Source organism: Ailuropoda melanoleuca, chromosome 10, assembly GCF_002007445.2.
Source record: "Ailuropoda melanoleuca isolate Jingjing chromosome 10, ASM200744v2, whole genome shotgun sequence".
NCBI lineage: Eukaryota > Metazoa > Chordata > Mammalia > Carnivora > Ursidae > Ailuropoda > Ailuropoda melanoleuca.
In genome coordinates this window covers 7055208-7070933 of record NC_048227.1, presented here as the reverse complement: position 1 = coordinate 7070933, position 15726 = coordinate 7055208, and the positions used below count along the sequence as shown (strand labels likewise).

The 15726-nt window shown below is 50.1% G+C and overlaps 1 pseudogene; it reads left to right on the top strand.

Moving 5' to 3' along the window:
* Positions 1-1629: 1629 nt before the first annotated feature.
* On the top strand, positions 1630-2190 carry LOC100466033 (annotated as a pseudogene).
* The last annotated feature ends 13536 nt before the right edge of the window (positions 2191-15726 follow it).

The window sequence follows — 15726 nt, the reverse complement described above, 5'->3', positions numbered from 1 at the left end:
CTCCCTCTCCCTCTGCCCCTCCCCTCACCTCTGTTCCTCTCTAGGAAAAAAAAAATTTTTTTAAGAGCCATCAGTGACATTGGCAGACAGGATCAAACCCCTGATGGGTCTTTTTTTTTTTTTTTAAGAATTTATTTATTTGAGAGAGCAAGAACGAGCACGAGAGAGTGAGAGAGAGAGCGCGAGTGATGATGGTTAGAGGGAGAGAGGGAAACAGGGTCCCCCCTGAGCAGGGAGCCCAACGCCAGACTCAATCCTGGGAACCTGGGATCGTGACCTGAGCCGAAAGCAGATGCTTAACAGACTGAGCCACCCAGGTGCCCCATTTAATGCAATTTTAATGAAGATCCCAAGAGGGTTGAATTTTCTTCATGGGCACAATTACCTTAAAGTCCACGTAGATGAATAAATGTCTAAGGATATACTGGAAAATTGTGAAAAATAATCGTGTCTTGTCATATATTAAAATTTACAACAAAAAACAAAAACAAAAAATTCAAACAAAAACCAAAACCACATTTTTTTAAGTTTTAAAAGCATACTATAAAACGACTGCAATCCAAACAGTATGATGTTATGGTAAGAACGAGCAACAGACCCACGCATGAAACAGAATGGAAAAGCCTAAAATAAATCCAACCATTTTCACATATGACCAAGGTGGAATTTAATTCAGAGGAGAGGATGGTTTATTTAATAATGCAACTGAATATCCACATAGCAGAAAATAAGTTAGATCTTTATCTTACAACATTAGATTTTAAGGCAAACTCAAAAACGTAAGAGAAAAATAAACTTTCTAGGGAAAAATCTAGGAGGCTCTTCATACAACTTGGGAGCTGAGGAAATTATTTTAATCAAAACGAGAGCCCCAAAAAGTACAAAAGTAAAATTCCACATTCCTACTACATAAAAAAGTAACGTATCAAAACAATACATAATAGACAAAGAATAGACTGGGGGATTTTTTTGCAATGTGGATGACAGATAAGAGGTTAGTATCTGTAATATACAAAAAGCATTTACAAATTTATGTTTAAAAAACAGAAATCGGGGGCACCTGAGTGGCTCAGTAAACTTACTGAGCGTCTGCCTACAGCTCCGGTCATGATCTCAGGGTCGTGGGATGGAGCCCCTGCTGGACTCCGTGCTCAGCTGGGGGTCTGCTTCTCCCTCTCCCTCTGCCTCTGTGCTCCCCTCTCAAATAAATAAAATATTTAAAAATATAAAAATAAAAAATACAAATCGGGGGCACCTGGGTGGCTCAGTAAGTTAAGTAGCCAACTCTTGACTTCGGCTCAGGTCATGATCTCAGGGTCCTGGGATGGAGCTCCTGCTGGACTCCGTGCTCAGTGGGGAGTCTGCTTCATGATTCTCTCTCTCCCTCTCCCCACCACCCCCCTCCAGTCTCTCTCTCTCTCAAATAAATTAATCTTTTTTAAAAAAAACACACAAATTGTTCAACCCTATCCTCATGGGCACTGTGTATTTAATGTCTCCAAAGATACTTTCAGAATCTCGACAGTACACTTCTGTCGGTTGTTTAAATGTTCTGGAGTACGTTTGTCTTGTTTCATTTTGTAATTAAGCCGTAACTGATGCACATTATGCCATGTAATGACTCGGTGTATGCATGTACTGGAAGTGCTGCTGTTTGTGGCGGGCACAGTGACTTCAAGGTTACTTCCCAGAGTCGGAGCGCTGGCAGCGCAGGACCTCAGGGACCGTGGTCCCAGTGGAGTCGCCGCGGTGTTCCACGGCATCTGGAGGCGATGTTCCTACTGACGGCGAGGAGGCAAGTGGGCTGGAGAGGGAGGTTCTGATGGCTACACGGAGGGGACTGGACCCATACAAGATGCTCGCCTCAAAGGCAGCTTCGGGCACCGAGGAAGACCCTGACTTAGTCCCCATCTATCGCCAACAAGTGAACAGTGGGCTGCATCCGCGAGGACGATGCTGCCATCATCTGCTTCTGGCTGCACGAAGGCGAGACCCGGCGATGCCCTGACTGTGGAACCCACGACAGGCTGGTGCCCCAGCAGCTGACCCACTGAGCCTCGGCACTAACTTACTCAAAACGGACTGTTTCTTCCTTCCAGGAAAGACTAGCCATTGCATCGGCTGCTTCTCCCATTAATCAGATCCATAGATCTAGATGGTGCAGTGATCAAAGTAAGTGTAGTTAACGTCCATCCCTACACATGGTTCAACAAACCTTGTTCTTGTGATGAGAGCTCTTAAGGTCTATCCTCTTAGCAACTTTTTTTTTTTTAAAGATTTTATTTATTCATTCGACAGAGATAGAGACAGCCAGCGAGAGAGGGAACACAAGCAGGGGGAGTGGGAGAGGAAGAAGCAGGCTCTCAGCAGAGGAGCCTGATGTGGGGCTCGATCCCACAATGCTGGGATCACGCCCTGAGCCGGAGGCAGACGCTTAACTGCTGTGCCACCCAGGCGCCCCCTCTTAGCAACTTTCAAACATGAAGTACAGCATGGTTAAACATAGTCACAACCCCGGGACTGACTTATTCTGTAACCTTTTGACCCACTTCGCTCGTTTCACCAACCCGCCACACCCCACCTCTGGCATCCACCAATCTGTTCCCTGTATCAACGAGATCAGTTTTGTTTTGTTGGGTTTTTTTAAATTCCACATATAAGTGAGATCATACGGTACCTGTCTTTCTCAGTCTGAGTTATTTCACTTAGCATAATGGCCAGAAGGTTCAGGTGTGTTGTTGCAAATGGCAGGATTTTTCTTTTCTATGGCTGAATAGTGTGTGTGTGTGTGTGTGTGTGTGTGTGTGTGTGTGTGTGTGTGACATTTTCCTTATGCATTCATCCACTAATGGACACAGGCTGTTTCCATGTCTTGGCTACTGTTTTCAAGTTAGTGTTTATTGTTTCCTTTGATAAATCCCCAGAAGTGCGATAGCTGGATCATATGTCAGTTCTATTTTTAATTTTTTGAGGAACCTCCATACTGTTTCCATAATGACTCTACCAGTTTGCATTCCCACCAACAGTGCACAAGGTTTCCTTTTTCTCTACATCATCACCAACACTTGTTATTTCTTGTCTTTCTGATACTAGCTGTTCGTTTTTTTTTTTTTTTAATGGTTTGGTTGCAGCACTGATTTTTTTTTTAAGATTTTATTTATTTATTTGACAGAGAAAGAGACAACGAGAGAGGGAACACAAGCAGGGGGAGTGGGAGAGGAAGAAGCAGGCTCCCAGCGGAGGAGCCCGATGCGGGGCTCGATCCCAGACGCCGGGATCACGCCCTGAGCTGAAGGCAGACGCTTAGTGACTGAGCCACCCAGGCACCCCCTGATACTAGCCGTTCTAACAGGTGTGAGGTGAGATCTGATGGGGGTTTTGATTTGCATGTCCCTGACGTTGAGCATCTTTTCATGTACTTGGCGGTCGTCTGTATGTCTGTAGTATGTCTATGATATAGGAACATCGTGGGCAAAATGTTTTTCAATATATTTTTTGAAACCTCTGTTTCCATGTGAAGCTTATTCCTTGTGAACTTTGTCCCATGAATCACGCTTTCTCTCCTTCGTTGTTTTATGCATGCAGAGTGATTTCTAGAATAAAACCAAGTGTTTAGCTCACACTACTCAGGAACCTAAGATCACAAAGTGACATTTCAGTTCTGTTTTTAACTTTCTTATTGGCAATTTCACTTTATCACCCCTGTTTTAATATAGTCTCTATAAATTCATCTCAGGCTTTATGATTTAATGCAAACACTTTGGCTTGAGAAAAGGAAGTAGGGGGAGGGAGGGAGAGAGCTAGAGCCAGTTTCTGCTCATAATATGACTTAATACACTATTGTTTCCGATCCTAAAGAGGACAAAGATCCTAATCAACGTAAGCATGGATTTATCCCCTTAGGAGAAATGCTCACATTAAGTCAGAGAAATGAATGCCACCAGTTATGGATTGATGGGGTTTAAAAAATAAAAACCCACAGAAATCTTGTGCAAACATTTCTGGCATAATTGATTTCTAAATACAGCGTATAAGGAGGTCCACAGCCGCTTGAGCATTTTTTTGATGGTTTGACAAAGTGATATCAAATCAGGGAAACTGAAACTTACCTTTGCCTGACATTTATTTCTCTCTTATTCAGCTCTTATCCTAGAGTATGGTGTATCAGGGAGTTCTGTTAACACAAGCCTATCCCACATGGTCAGCCCTGGAACACTGCTGCCTTCCTGTAAATACGGAGGGTGCCATTAACGTCAACAGAACACCGAATGGCAAACACTCACCTAAACCACGACTGAAGCTTTGAACCAAACTAACGACGCTGAACCGTTTGCTGAGTAGCAGGGGCCGTGAGCAGCCACACAGGCTTGACTTCCTAGGAGTTACAGTCTTGCTGCTTCCAAAGTCTGCTTTGGTTTGGTTTGGTTTGTTTAATGGTTGGAAAAGTTACTTCTGCAAAGCACAGGTTTTCTCCTAGCATTGTTTGTTTATTTAAGAAATTAACGGGGGGGGGGCACCTGGGTGGCACAGCGGTTAAGCGTCTGCCTTCGGCTCAGGGCGTGATCCCGGCGTTGTGGGATCGAGCCCCACATCAGGCTCCTCTGCTATGAGCCTGCTTCTTCCTCTCCCACTCCCCCTGCTTGTGTTCCCTCTCTCACTGGCTGTCTCTGTCTCTGTCAAATAAATAAATAAAATCTTTAAAAAAAAAAAAAAAGAAATTAACGGGGGGACCTGGCTGGCTCAGTCCGTACAGCATGAAACTCTAGATCTCAGGGTTGTGGGTCTGAGCCCCATGCTGGGTGTAGAGGTTACTTAAAAAGAAGATCTTAAAAAAAGAAGGAGAAGGAGGAGAAGGAGGAAAAAGAGAAGGAGAAGGAGAAGAAGAAGGAGAGGAAAAAGAAAGAGAAGAAGAAATTAATGTACAATTCACCTTTGGGCTTTGGAGAACCTCAGTTCTCGCTGAGTTTGGGGTTTTCTTGGGGGTTTTTTGTTTTGTTTTTTTAAAGATTTTATTTATTTGACAGAAGAGACACAGCAAGAGAGGGAACACAAGCAGGGGGAGTGGGAGAGGGAGAAGCAGGCTTCCCACTGAGCAGGGAGCCCGATGTGGGGCCCGATCCCAGCACCCTGGGATCATGACCTGAGCTAAAGGCAGACGGCTTGACGACTGAGCCACCCAGGCGCCCTGTCTTGGGGTTTTTTTCTATCCTAATATCTAGATCAACCTCCAACTCAAACCATGCTGGTAAATGCTTTTGCCCCCAAATCTCTGGAATGTTTTAGAAAGCAAAACTGGGGGCGCCTGGGTGGCACAGCGGTTAAGCGTCTGCCTTCGGCTCAGGGTGTGATCCCGGCATTATGGGATCGAGCCCCACATCAGGCTCCTCTGCTATGAGCCTGCTTCTTCCTCTCCCACTCCCCCTGCTTGTGTTCCCTCTCTCGCTGGCTGTCTCTATCTCTGTCGAGTAAATAAAAATAAAAATCTTAAAAAAAAAAAAAAAAGAAAGCAAAACTGATTTTTCCTTGTTGGTGATCTTAAAAAGTATGCTTAGCAGTTTTATTTATTAAAATAAAACTTAATTAAAATACTATTAAGTACTATTCTTTAACTGTAATCTTAAGTATCTACAGTATGTGGTCTTAGTGAATTTGTTAAAGTGTGTATTTTATTTTAAAGTAAAATCTAAGATAAAATACATACTATACACATAGAGACCTAGGAAACTTAGTTTGTAGGGTACAGTGTTGGATTGCTAACTGTTCCGGGTAACATTTATGTAACATTTTTCTTTCCTAGAAATCGCTTTTACAATGTAGTTCTACTTTGATGATGTGAATGGATGTATATTTAAAAATATATATATTACCAGGTCCAGTAGTATTATTATACTTTATACTACAGGGAATGTAGTCCAATGGGTTTTAAATAAAACATTGTTGATTGGACTATTATAGCAAATCCTTTTTTTCTCAAGCTCACATGCACCATTCACCAAGATAGACCATGTCATGGGCCATAAAACACATGTTAACAGATTTAAATAGAAATCATAAATGTCTGCTCTCAGACCAAAATGCAATTAAACTAGAAATCAATAACAGAAAGATAACTGGAAAAATCCCAACGTATGTGGAGATCTAACAACATACGTCTAAACATCACGAGTCAAATAAATATCAAGAGAAATTTTTAAATACGCTTAACAAATGGAAATGGAAACACAACTTACCAAAGTTGTGGGATACAGCAGAAGCAGTGCTTAGAAGGAAACTTATAGCACTGAATGCATACCTTAGAAAAGAAAGTCCCGAAATCAAAAAGTTTAGAAATTAAATAATGACACATCTTACAACTTGAACATCCTAGATTCAATGGAATATGGTAGAGCAGACAACATTCTCTGATCTTAATGCAATAAATCTGGAAATTAGTAACAAATCCATTAAAAAATAAACGCTATCACCTGGAATTTTAAAACCCTTTCTTAAAAACTCTTGAGGGGCGCCTGGGTGGCACAGCGGTTAAGCGTCTGCCTTCACGCTCAGGGCGTGATCCCAGCGTTCTGGGATCGAGCCCCACATCAGGCTCCTCTGCTGTGAGCCTGCTTCTTCCTCTCCCACTACCCTTGCTTGTGTTCCCTCTCTTGCTGGCTGTCTCTATCTCTGTCGAATAAATAAATAAAATCTTAAAAAAAAAAAAAAACTCTTGAGTCTGGGGCACCTGGGTGGCACAGTGGTTAAGTGTCTGCCTTCGGCTCAGGGCGTGATCCCGGCGTTCTGGGATTGAGCCCCACGTCAGGCTCCTCTGCTGTGAGCCTGCTTCTTCCTCTCCCACTACCCTTGCTTGTGTTCCCTCTCTCGCTGGCTGTCTCTATCTCTGTCAAATAAATAAATAAAATCTTCAAAAAAAAAAAAAAACTCTTGAGACAAAGTGGAGGTATAAACCCAAATTACAGAACATCTAGAAAACAGAAATAATGAGGAGAATACACGAAAGGCCATGGGATGCAGCTACAGCAACGTTCAGAGGAAAATTCACAGCATGTAAGTAATTACCTCAATAAATAAAAAATGAGAAGAAATGAATTAAATTCCAACTCAGAAAAATGGGGGCCCTTAAACAAATGAAAAGATGCTCAAACTCACTCATAATAAGAGGAATAGAAATTAAAGCTATACTGAAACACCAGTTGCCTCTTAAATGATTTGAGCCATGATTTGAAAAAGAAAAAAGCAAACAAAAGAAGGAAAGACAAAATCTAACAGACTGTGTTGGCAAGACTACAGGAAACCTGTCACTTTCATTGCTGGAACAACACCAGTCTAGAAATTTATCCCAGGGTACACTTGCAACATTGCAAAAGGATTTATGTACAAAGTTTGTAATAGCAAGTAAACTGAAAATTTAAATATCCCTTAGTGTGGGGGGGGGGCAAATTAAATTGAGTAAAGTCCATGCAATATAAAATATGCAGCTTTTCATTAAAAGGAGGAAAACGGGAGCCTGGATGGCTCAGTTGGTTGAGGGTCTGACTCTTTTGATTTCAGCTCCGGTCTTTACCTCAGGGTCGTGAGAGCAAGCCCGGCATCGGCTCCACGCTCAGCGTGGAGTCAGCTTGAGATTCTCTTCCTCCACCCCTACCCCTGATATCTCTCTCTCAAATAAATAAATAAATAAATAAATTTTTTTAAAGGAGGAAAATGGGGATGCCTGGATGGCTCAGTCCATTGAGCATCTGCCTTTGGCTTGGGTCATGATCCCAGGGTCCTGGGATTGAGCCCCACGTCGAGCTCCCCACTCAGCGGGAAGTCTGCTTCTCCCTCTCCCTCTGCCCCCTCCACCCCGCTCATCCACTTGTATGCTCTCTCTCTCTCTCCCTCAAATAACAAATAAAATCTTTTAAAATAAAAAAAGGAGGGGGAAAAAAAAGAAGAAGTAGTCTACGTAGCAATGTGGAGCTATCCCTGGGTTACATGGTTTGGTTAAAAGAAAATGTCAAGGTGCAAAAAGAGAAGATGCTACAATTTATGTGAAAATATGGTGGGGGGCGGCGAGCAGAATCATCTCTATTTCAGGGGTGCCTGGGTGGCACAGCGGTGAAGCGTCTGCCTTCGGCTCAGGGCGTGATCCCGGCGTTAAGGGATTGAGCCCCACATCAGGCTCCTCCGCTATGAGCCTGCTTTTTCCTCTCCCACTCCCCCTGCTTGTGTTCCCTCTCTTGCTGGCTGTCTCTATCTCTGTCAAATAAATAAATAAAATCTTTAAAAAAAATTTAAAAAAAAAAAAAAGAATTATCTCTATTTCAATAATCGCAATGAACAACGAATAGGTACCCTTGCTTCTAGGGATGAGAACTGGGTGTCTGGGGTAGGGGTAAGAAGGGGACTTTGCACTTCATACCTTTTGAATGTTATGAATTCATTAACAGTTCAAATAAATAAAATGTAACTTCAAAAGAAATCCCCAGCCAGGAAATAACTTCTTCCCCCTCTTCTGAAATCCTTCAGCTCTCATTGGCCAACACTGCAGACATTGCAGGGGTGCCCAGGAGGGGAGAGGCACGGTATCACAGCTGAACTACAGGAGGGGGGAGGTCTTGCCCTAAATCCGAAGAGCCCCAGATGCTTCAAGCTAATCCATCTCCCTGTCAGTGGCCCAGGCCCTGCCCGCCACAGTCCCAGCCCCTCCCTTGGCCTGGTATAAGTAACAGGTGCCGCCCTACCCCTGCTATCGGGACAGAGCCAGCCCCTTGGCCCTGCCAGCCAGCCCCCCTTCCTCGCACAGAACTAGATGCTCCCCACTTCCCTCACGGCCTCTCCTGCTCCCCACCAAGTACAGGGGCTGCCAGGGAGAGAAGAAGAGATACCCAGCAGCCCCTCTGACAATTCAAAGAAGTGCACGTGTGGGGCCCCTGGCTGGCTCAGTGGGTAAAGCCTGCAACTCTTGATCTCGGGGCGAGTCTGAGCCTCACGTTGGGTGTAGAGATTACTTAAAAAAAAAAAAAAGGAGAAGGAGGAGGAGGGGCAGGGAGAGAGAAGGGGGAGAGGGAGGGGAGGGGGAGGGGANCTCAGGCCAGGATGGGAGAGGGCAGCTGGGGTGACAGAAACGACAAAATACCACACAAGGAAGGCAAGGAAGGAGGGGAGGGGAGGGAAATGGGGGCGTGGAAGGGGCTAGAAGTGTTGCCACCTCACAACAAACTCCTTCCGCTTTTCCTCGAGCCCCAGGGTCCCTGTGGATTTCATGCTCCCCACCCCCGCCAGCCCTCCAGCCTACAGAGAAGGACCTAGGGGACAGGGTGCCCTTCCCCTCGAGTCTCCATCAAGAAAATTGTGGAGCCCAGTAAATGGAGTGGTCTGGGTGGAAGGAAGGGGCTCCAGAAATGGTCCCAGAGATGAGAGATGGTCAGGGACGAGTCGGGGAGAAGGGGCCTGGGACTGAGAGGCCCCTGTGCCGGGCTGTGGGTCCAGGACAGAATGGGGAGCCTCGGGAGGCACTAAACTCCTCTGGTCACACAGGAGGCTGGGCGTTCCACACCCTCAGGCCTTGGCCTGGCTCAGGAGGGCCGAATCTCCCATCGGGAGAGGTCTCGGCTATGGGAGTTGGGTGGAGGTGTGAGGTCCCAACTGTGAGGTCCCAACTGGAGAAGGAAGGGCCCCTTGAGACTGCGGAGACTGTCACACATCCTTCTCTTCCCCCAGAGCTGGGTGTTCTGCACCTGCTCTCTTCATTCAGAATGCTGGGGCAATGCCCGGGGCCTCTGGCCCAGACCTAAGTGAGGCCCGAGAGGGCGGAGGGACGGAAGGGCGGTAGGAGGAGAGTGGCAGGCAGGGACGAAGCTGTCCAGGAGGCACAGGAGACCTGCCTCACACTTTTTCTTGTCTTGGACTCTAGGGGTTAATTTTCTGGAAGTCGCAGAAAAAAGGTGAGTGATTCCAAAGCATGCCAATGCTATCACAGGTCAGAGTTCTCATCCAAGGCCTCCGCTGGGCCGCCGAGGAGGAAGTAAGCAAAAACTTAAGTTCTCTGTGCGTCAGTTTCGGTTTCCTCACTGTTACGTCATAAGGATGAAAGAACAGGTGCACCTGCCCCACTGCAAGGCTGGAGCCAGAATTCAACGGGATGACGCTTAGCAAAGTCTGCAGGCCAGCGGCTGCTGAACTGCAAGCCCCCAGTAACGTGACCGTGGACCTGACACTGGGTCTGGGCTCCTCGCCAACCGCACTGTGGAGTCCCCAACGGTATGGATATTCACCTCGGGGCCGCACCTGTCCACAGGACCGCTGGCCATACGGCCAACCTTGCAACCAGCCTGCACTGTCCCCAGGCAAGGTGGGGGCTTCAGACACGCCCTCCCCATCTCCATACCATGTGTGTTTCTGATGCTTACTGAAGCTGCACCATGGCCAGGTTCCTCCAAAGGGAACCTCTGCCTTGGGATGGCTCTCCCTGGCTGGCGGATACCCACAGGGCAGCCGGGAGCAGCTGGCAATGTTTTCAGGAGCTCCCTGGGTGTCAAACATAGAGTACCTAGTGCGACCTCACCAGCTGCTTCTGAGAAGTCAGCCAGCCCGCACGGCTAACATTTCAACCAAAGCCAGCATCAGGGCTGGAGGGTGCCTGTGTGGAAACAGGATCAGAGCCGGCTGTGGGTCAGCACACCTCAGACCCTGCCAGGTGGGCGCTGAGCCCTCCTCCAGGATCCTGAGCTCCTTTGAGGTTCTGACACCAGAGCAGATAAATGGTAAAAATGGGACTAAACGCACTCCCGGTCTATGACAGCATACATTTCACTCCTTTGGACCATCACAGCTCCTAGGGGGAGATCAACCAGAGAATCGCGCTGATGTCTCTCATTAATCAATCTGAGGTATGAGGGTATGACACCCCCACTCGACCCTCTCCCCAGCCAGAGAGGGGGTGAGGATAAACCAAAGGATGTTTGATGAACGGCATGGGGAATACTGTAAACTGGTTACATATTGAACAGAATCGTGAAAATAAAATGAGTCTATCCAGAGACACCTAGGTGGCTCAGTCGGTTAAGTGTCTGTCCTCGGCTCAGGTCACGATCTCAGGGTTCTCGCTGAGCCCGAGTCCCGCTCGGCTCCCTGCTCAGCAGAGAGCCTGCTGCTCCCTCTGCCTGCCGCTCCCCCTGCTTGTGTGTGCTCTCTGATAAACAAATATTAAAAAAATCTTTTAAAAAAATGAGTCTATCCAGAGACAGGCTAAAAGTGTGAAATGCTCAAGACTAGCAAAAAAGGGGGAAAAAGGTACAAATAGGATGGATGGGTGAATCCTAACAGGAATCGTGCATGACGACGTAACCTGGACCAAGTGTGAACTTTAGCCCAACCTGCAGAAGGGGTCAGAGGATGGGGAGGAGAGAAGGGCTCATGCTCCCAGCTCTTCAGGTCAACGACCCCGCTTAACAGGGAAAGGGACAGTGGCTTCCCCAGGCGCCCTCCAGCCTTAAGTGGTGTGGATCCCCTGAGGACATCGGGAAGCAATGCCCCTGCCTTGCTCTGCAGGCGGGGATGGTGGGACGAGCCGAGTTGGGGCACTGCACCGCCAGAGCCGGGCCGCCCCCTCTCTGGGACCCTTTTGCCGCCCTCACCCCCCTTCAGCGTGCTCACGGGTCGCCGCCTTGGCCCCGCCTCCTCTGGCAGCTCGCAACAAGACGCTCAGCGCCACCACCTGCGGCAGCACCAGCCTGGAGCCGCGGCCCCGCCAGGCCCCTGTCCAGCGCCCTCCACCGCATGGCCTGAGAAACTGCACTTCCATGGAGAAGGCGCTAGAACAGGGGGTCACAGGTCACAAAAATCGCAGGGTGTGTTGGTGTCCACGAGAGGAGGGGGGTGTCATCCCCAAGTTGAGACGTTTTAGAAGTGTGTTTCAGTCCTGCACTAACACTGGCAAAGGAGTTCGGCAGAAGATGGCTGTCCCCCAGTACCTCCTCCCTTTCCTCCCTTAGTATTAGAACAGCCAAATTTTAGGTGAGTACACAGTCTTCCAGGACAAAAACTTCATCTCTGAACCTCGGGCATAGCCAGTTATGACCTCAGGATTAAGTTCCGGCCAAAGAAACATAAACCGAAGTGCTGTGTGTATGATTTCCAAGAAATGTCCCTAAAGGGAGAAGTGATGCTCTTCCTCAGTCCTTCCTCCTGCAGGCTGGCTGGAATGCAGATGTGATGACCGATGCACCAGCAGCCATATTACACCACGCAGTGGAAGCTATATGCTGAGGATGGTTAAGTAACAAAATTCTGTGCAAAGGAACCTAGTCCCTGGTGTGAAGGGTGCTCTGCCAATCCTGTGTGGTCTATTCTGGGTCAGTAAGAGAAATGTATTTCCATTATATTTCATTCACGCCATTATTGTTTGGTTTTCTGTCTCACGTAACTGAACGGGATCCTAACCAACAAACAGAGGAGCTAAAAACCCTCTTTGTTGGCAGAAGTGGGGCAAGGATGTAATAGAACTAGTGGTCCCTTGTGTTAACAAAGATTAGGGAGAAGCTCAAGGTAAAAAGAGGACTGTTGCTGAAATTTCTGTCCATTTCTAAGGACAGGCTCAAATCCTTGACCATCTCCCTTCGTGGCCTGAGGGGGTCCTGTTAGTTCTCATACCTGCTGACTGCCCACAGCACATTCTTCTGATCCACTCAGTCTCCACTCAGTCTCAGGAGGTCAGTTTGGACTGAATGTGGGGACACCTAGTCCAGCATGGCTCCTCATGGGATCCTCACACCATCCTCATGAGACGGCCTAACGACTTCCTAAAACTGCAGACTCTAAGGACTCCACCCAACACCAGATGGGTCAGTCCTGCTAGTGGTCCCCGTGATTCTGACATACACTCAAGTCCAATCCACCATTTTACTCGTGGAGAAACTAAGGCCCAGGAAAGGAGTGGAACTCTCCAGAAGTCTCAATGAGAGGAGAGCACTGGGTGAGAACCCAGCAGTCAGGACCTCCAGTACAGAGTTTACTCCAATGCCACATGGATCCCCTGGCCTGGCTCGCTCAGGTGGTGCCTGGCTAATTTAAAGACTGTCTGAGATGGGACACGATCTGCATGGTCTCCTCCATCCTCACAATCTGCAGGCTGAGGACACACCTGTGGCCCCTCAGCACATCTCTCAGATCTGCTTGCAGCTGCAGAGCCCTGGCCACACCTACTAACCTGCCTGCCCTGGGACTCCATGCAGACTTGCAGATTCGTCTGACTGGACATTCTACTGACCCCTCCCTGAGACAGGGCCTGGGGAAGCACATCAGGGGCTCTCCAGGAGCAGGACACCCCCCTGAGATCCCAACCTACCCCCTACCAGACCTGATGCCCTTCCTCCTATCTCCCCGCGCCGCCCTGCCCTGCCCTCCCCATGCCTGGGGGACGAGGAGGATGGTGTTGCCATAAATGGCTTCATCTCCTCCTGCCCCACATTCTCAAGCATCCTCGGGTGCCCCCTCCCCCTCCTGCTGGCTGAACTTCCGTAGCCCACCCCCGCCCCTGGAAAGAATAAAGCTCTGACCGACTTCCGAATACTGCACAACCTGCTTTGCCCTTACCTCCCACGGATACCCTTCAGGTACTGCCCTACCAATGCCATGCCCAAGCAGGCAGGAATGGCCTTTGTCCTCGCTCTCAACTCCAGCCCCTGCAGACACATCCGGGCACCTTTTCCCTTGGTGAAATCCACTTACTCCCACCCAGCTGAATATAGGGTCTTTTTCCCTGGGAGATTCCAGCCCACCCTGAGTGTCCTGTCCTTGACTCAAAGGCAGGTCCAGTCTGAGGCAGTACTGACCTTTCCAAGAAGGGTTTTGTCCTCTCGCTTTCTAAGCCATGTAAGGTATCACTTGTTCATAACTACCTGGGCTGTAAGCTGTCCCTGTCCTACCTAGGAGCTCGTGATTTAAAAAGTCAGGTGAGGCACCCGTGTGGTACAGCCCGTTTGGAAAGTGACAAGGAGACAAGCCCCCACCACTACCAGGGCCTTTTACGGGCCCCAAATCCCTACTGCCTCAGGCCTGGAGCAGGCCTCTGCTCATTCACTCACAGTTTGTTTTCATCATTCTAATAATGATGTCCATTTTTCCGTCCCCTACCCAAACCCACAGCCCTTATGCCTGCTCTTGAGTGAGTGGAACTGGGGCCGTGGTCTGATCGGTGGGGAGCTCTCACCCAGTGGGCCCAGGACGTTGAAAGGCGGATGCAGGGAACCTCGGTGTCCACGCGGGGCATTTGGGGTGCCTGAAGAGCGAAGGGCGGAAGGCGGAAACGGTGGGAACAGACTGTGTGAGGTTCATCTCCGCACGCCCAACTCCATCCCAGACTCCGAGGCCCAAACCGGCTCACTTCGGCGCCACCTGGCGGCCGTCGCGCGCGAGCGGAGAGTGGACCCAGCGCGGGTCCCCGGGCCTGCGGGGGTCGCTTACTGCGGGGCGGACGGGCTGGGGGGCGCCCAGCTTGGAGAGCCGGGACCGCGCGGCCCGGGGCGGGGAGCGTCCCTGGATTCGGGCGGACCCCACGACCTCCGCCAGGCCCCGAGAAGACCCGGGGACGCCGGCCCCTAGCCGCCGCAGACAGGAAGCCGCGGGCCGGGGCGCTGAGGGGCGCTAGGCGCCCCAATCAACGTGCGTGCGCCCGCACGCCCCACGCAGCATCTCGCACCGCCGCGCGCGCGCACGCAAGCCCCGACGCTTGCCCGCGCCTGCCGGTCTCCCACGCAGCGGGCGGTGGGCGCCTGAGCCCAGTGTTCTGGGAGTGGGAGGCCTTTCCGAGGGGTGCACTGCTGCGGGCACACCGCTGCATGCTTTTTCCACCCCCACCTCCGGCGTGGGGACGCCGCCGCGGCCGCCCTGTCCCCTTGGGTGACCCCCCTGGAGGGCGGGTCGGAGTGGGGGGGCTCCGTGCGGCCCAGGGCCCCCCTGAGCAGGCTGGAGGCTCCCGGGCCAGGCCGCTCCCACCTGCCGGCCGCGGCGGCCAATGAGAGCCTGGTCTGGTGATGTCATGCCCCGACCGGACCCTGGTGACGAAAGTCCCAGGTCACCCATCAGGGAACCAGTGCAAACCCACCCGCGGGGGTTCCGGAAGTTTCCAATGCGGCAGCGGAGTGCGGCCTCGCCCCGCAGCCTTGCGCGTGCCACCACGTTTTGCCTCTGGGGTGTCCCCGAGTCACCTCTCCCTTGCCCCGGGGGTCTTCTTCCGGGGGCCCCCCTTCATTTCCACTCGTGATCTCATGTTCTCATCTTCATTCCCACAGGTGTGCCCTCATCCCCCAGGAGTGTCCCACGTCCCCTTTTCTCCACCGGTACCACCCGGACCCCTAAGGGGGTCCTCAGCCACACTTTCACGTGCCAGTCCTCCCATGCCACCCCTGCTGTGTCGTGGCCAAGGATATTCATTTATTCGGCCCCCAGCCCGGACTGAAGCTGTCATTGTGTCTGACTGTGTCCGTCCGTCTGTGAATGTCGGTCTCCGTTTGTCTGGAGCGGTCACTGCGTGCGACTGTCCGTCTGCGCGTCTGTCTCCGCGGCTTCTGTTCGTCTGTCACTGTGGGTGTCTGCTCCGCCGCTGCGGGTCTTTCGGTCGTGTCACCATGTATCTGTCCGTCTGTCGGCGTCTGTCACTGGAGTCCGTCCGGGCCCCCGGGGTCTCTGGGTCTCGGCTCCGAGGGAGGGGGAGGGAGGGGAGGTGGCAGCCCGGGGAGGCGGGGA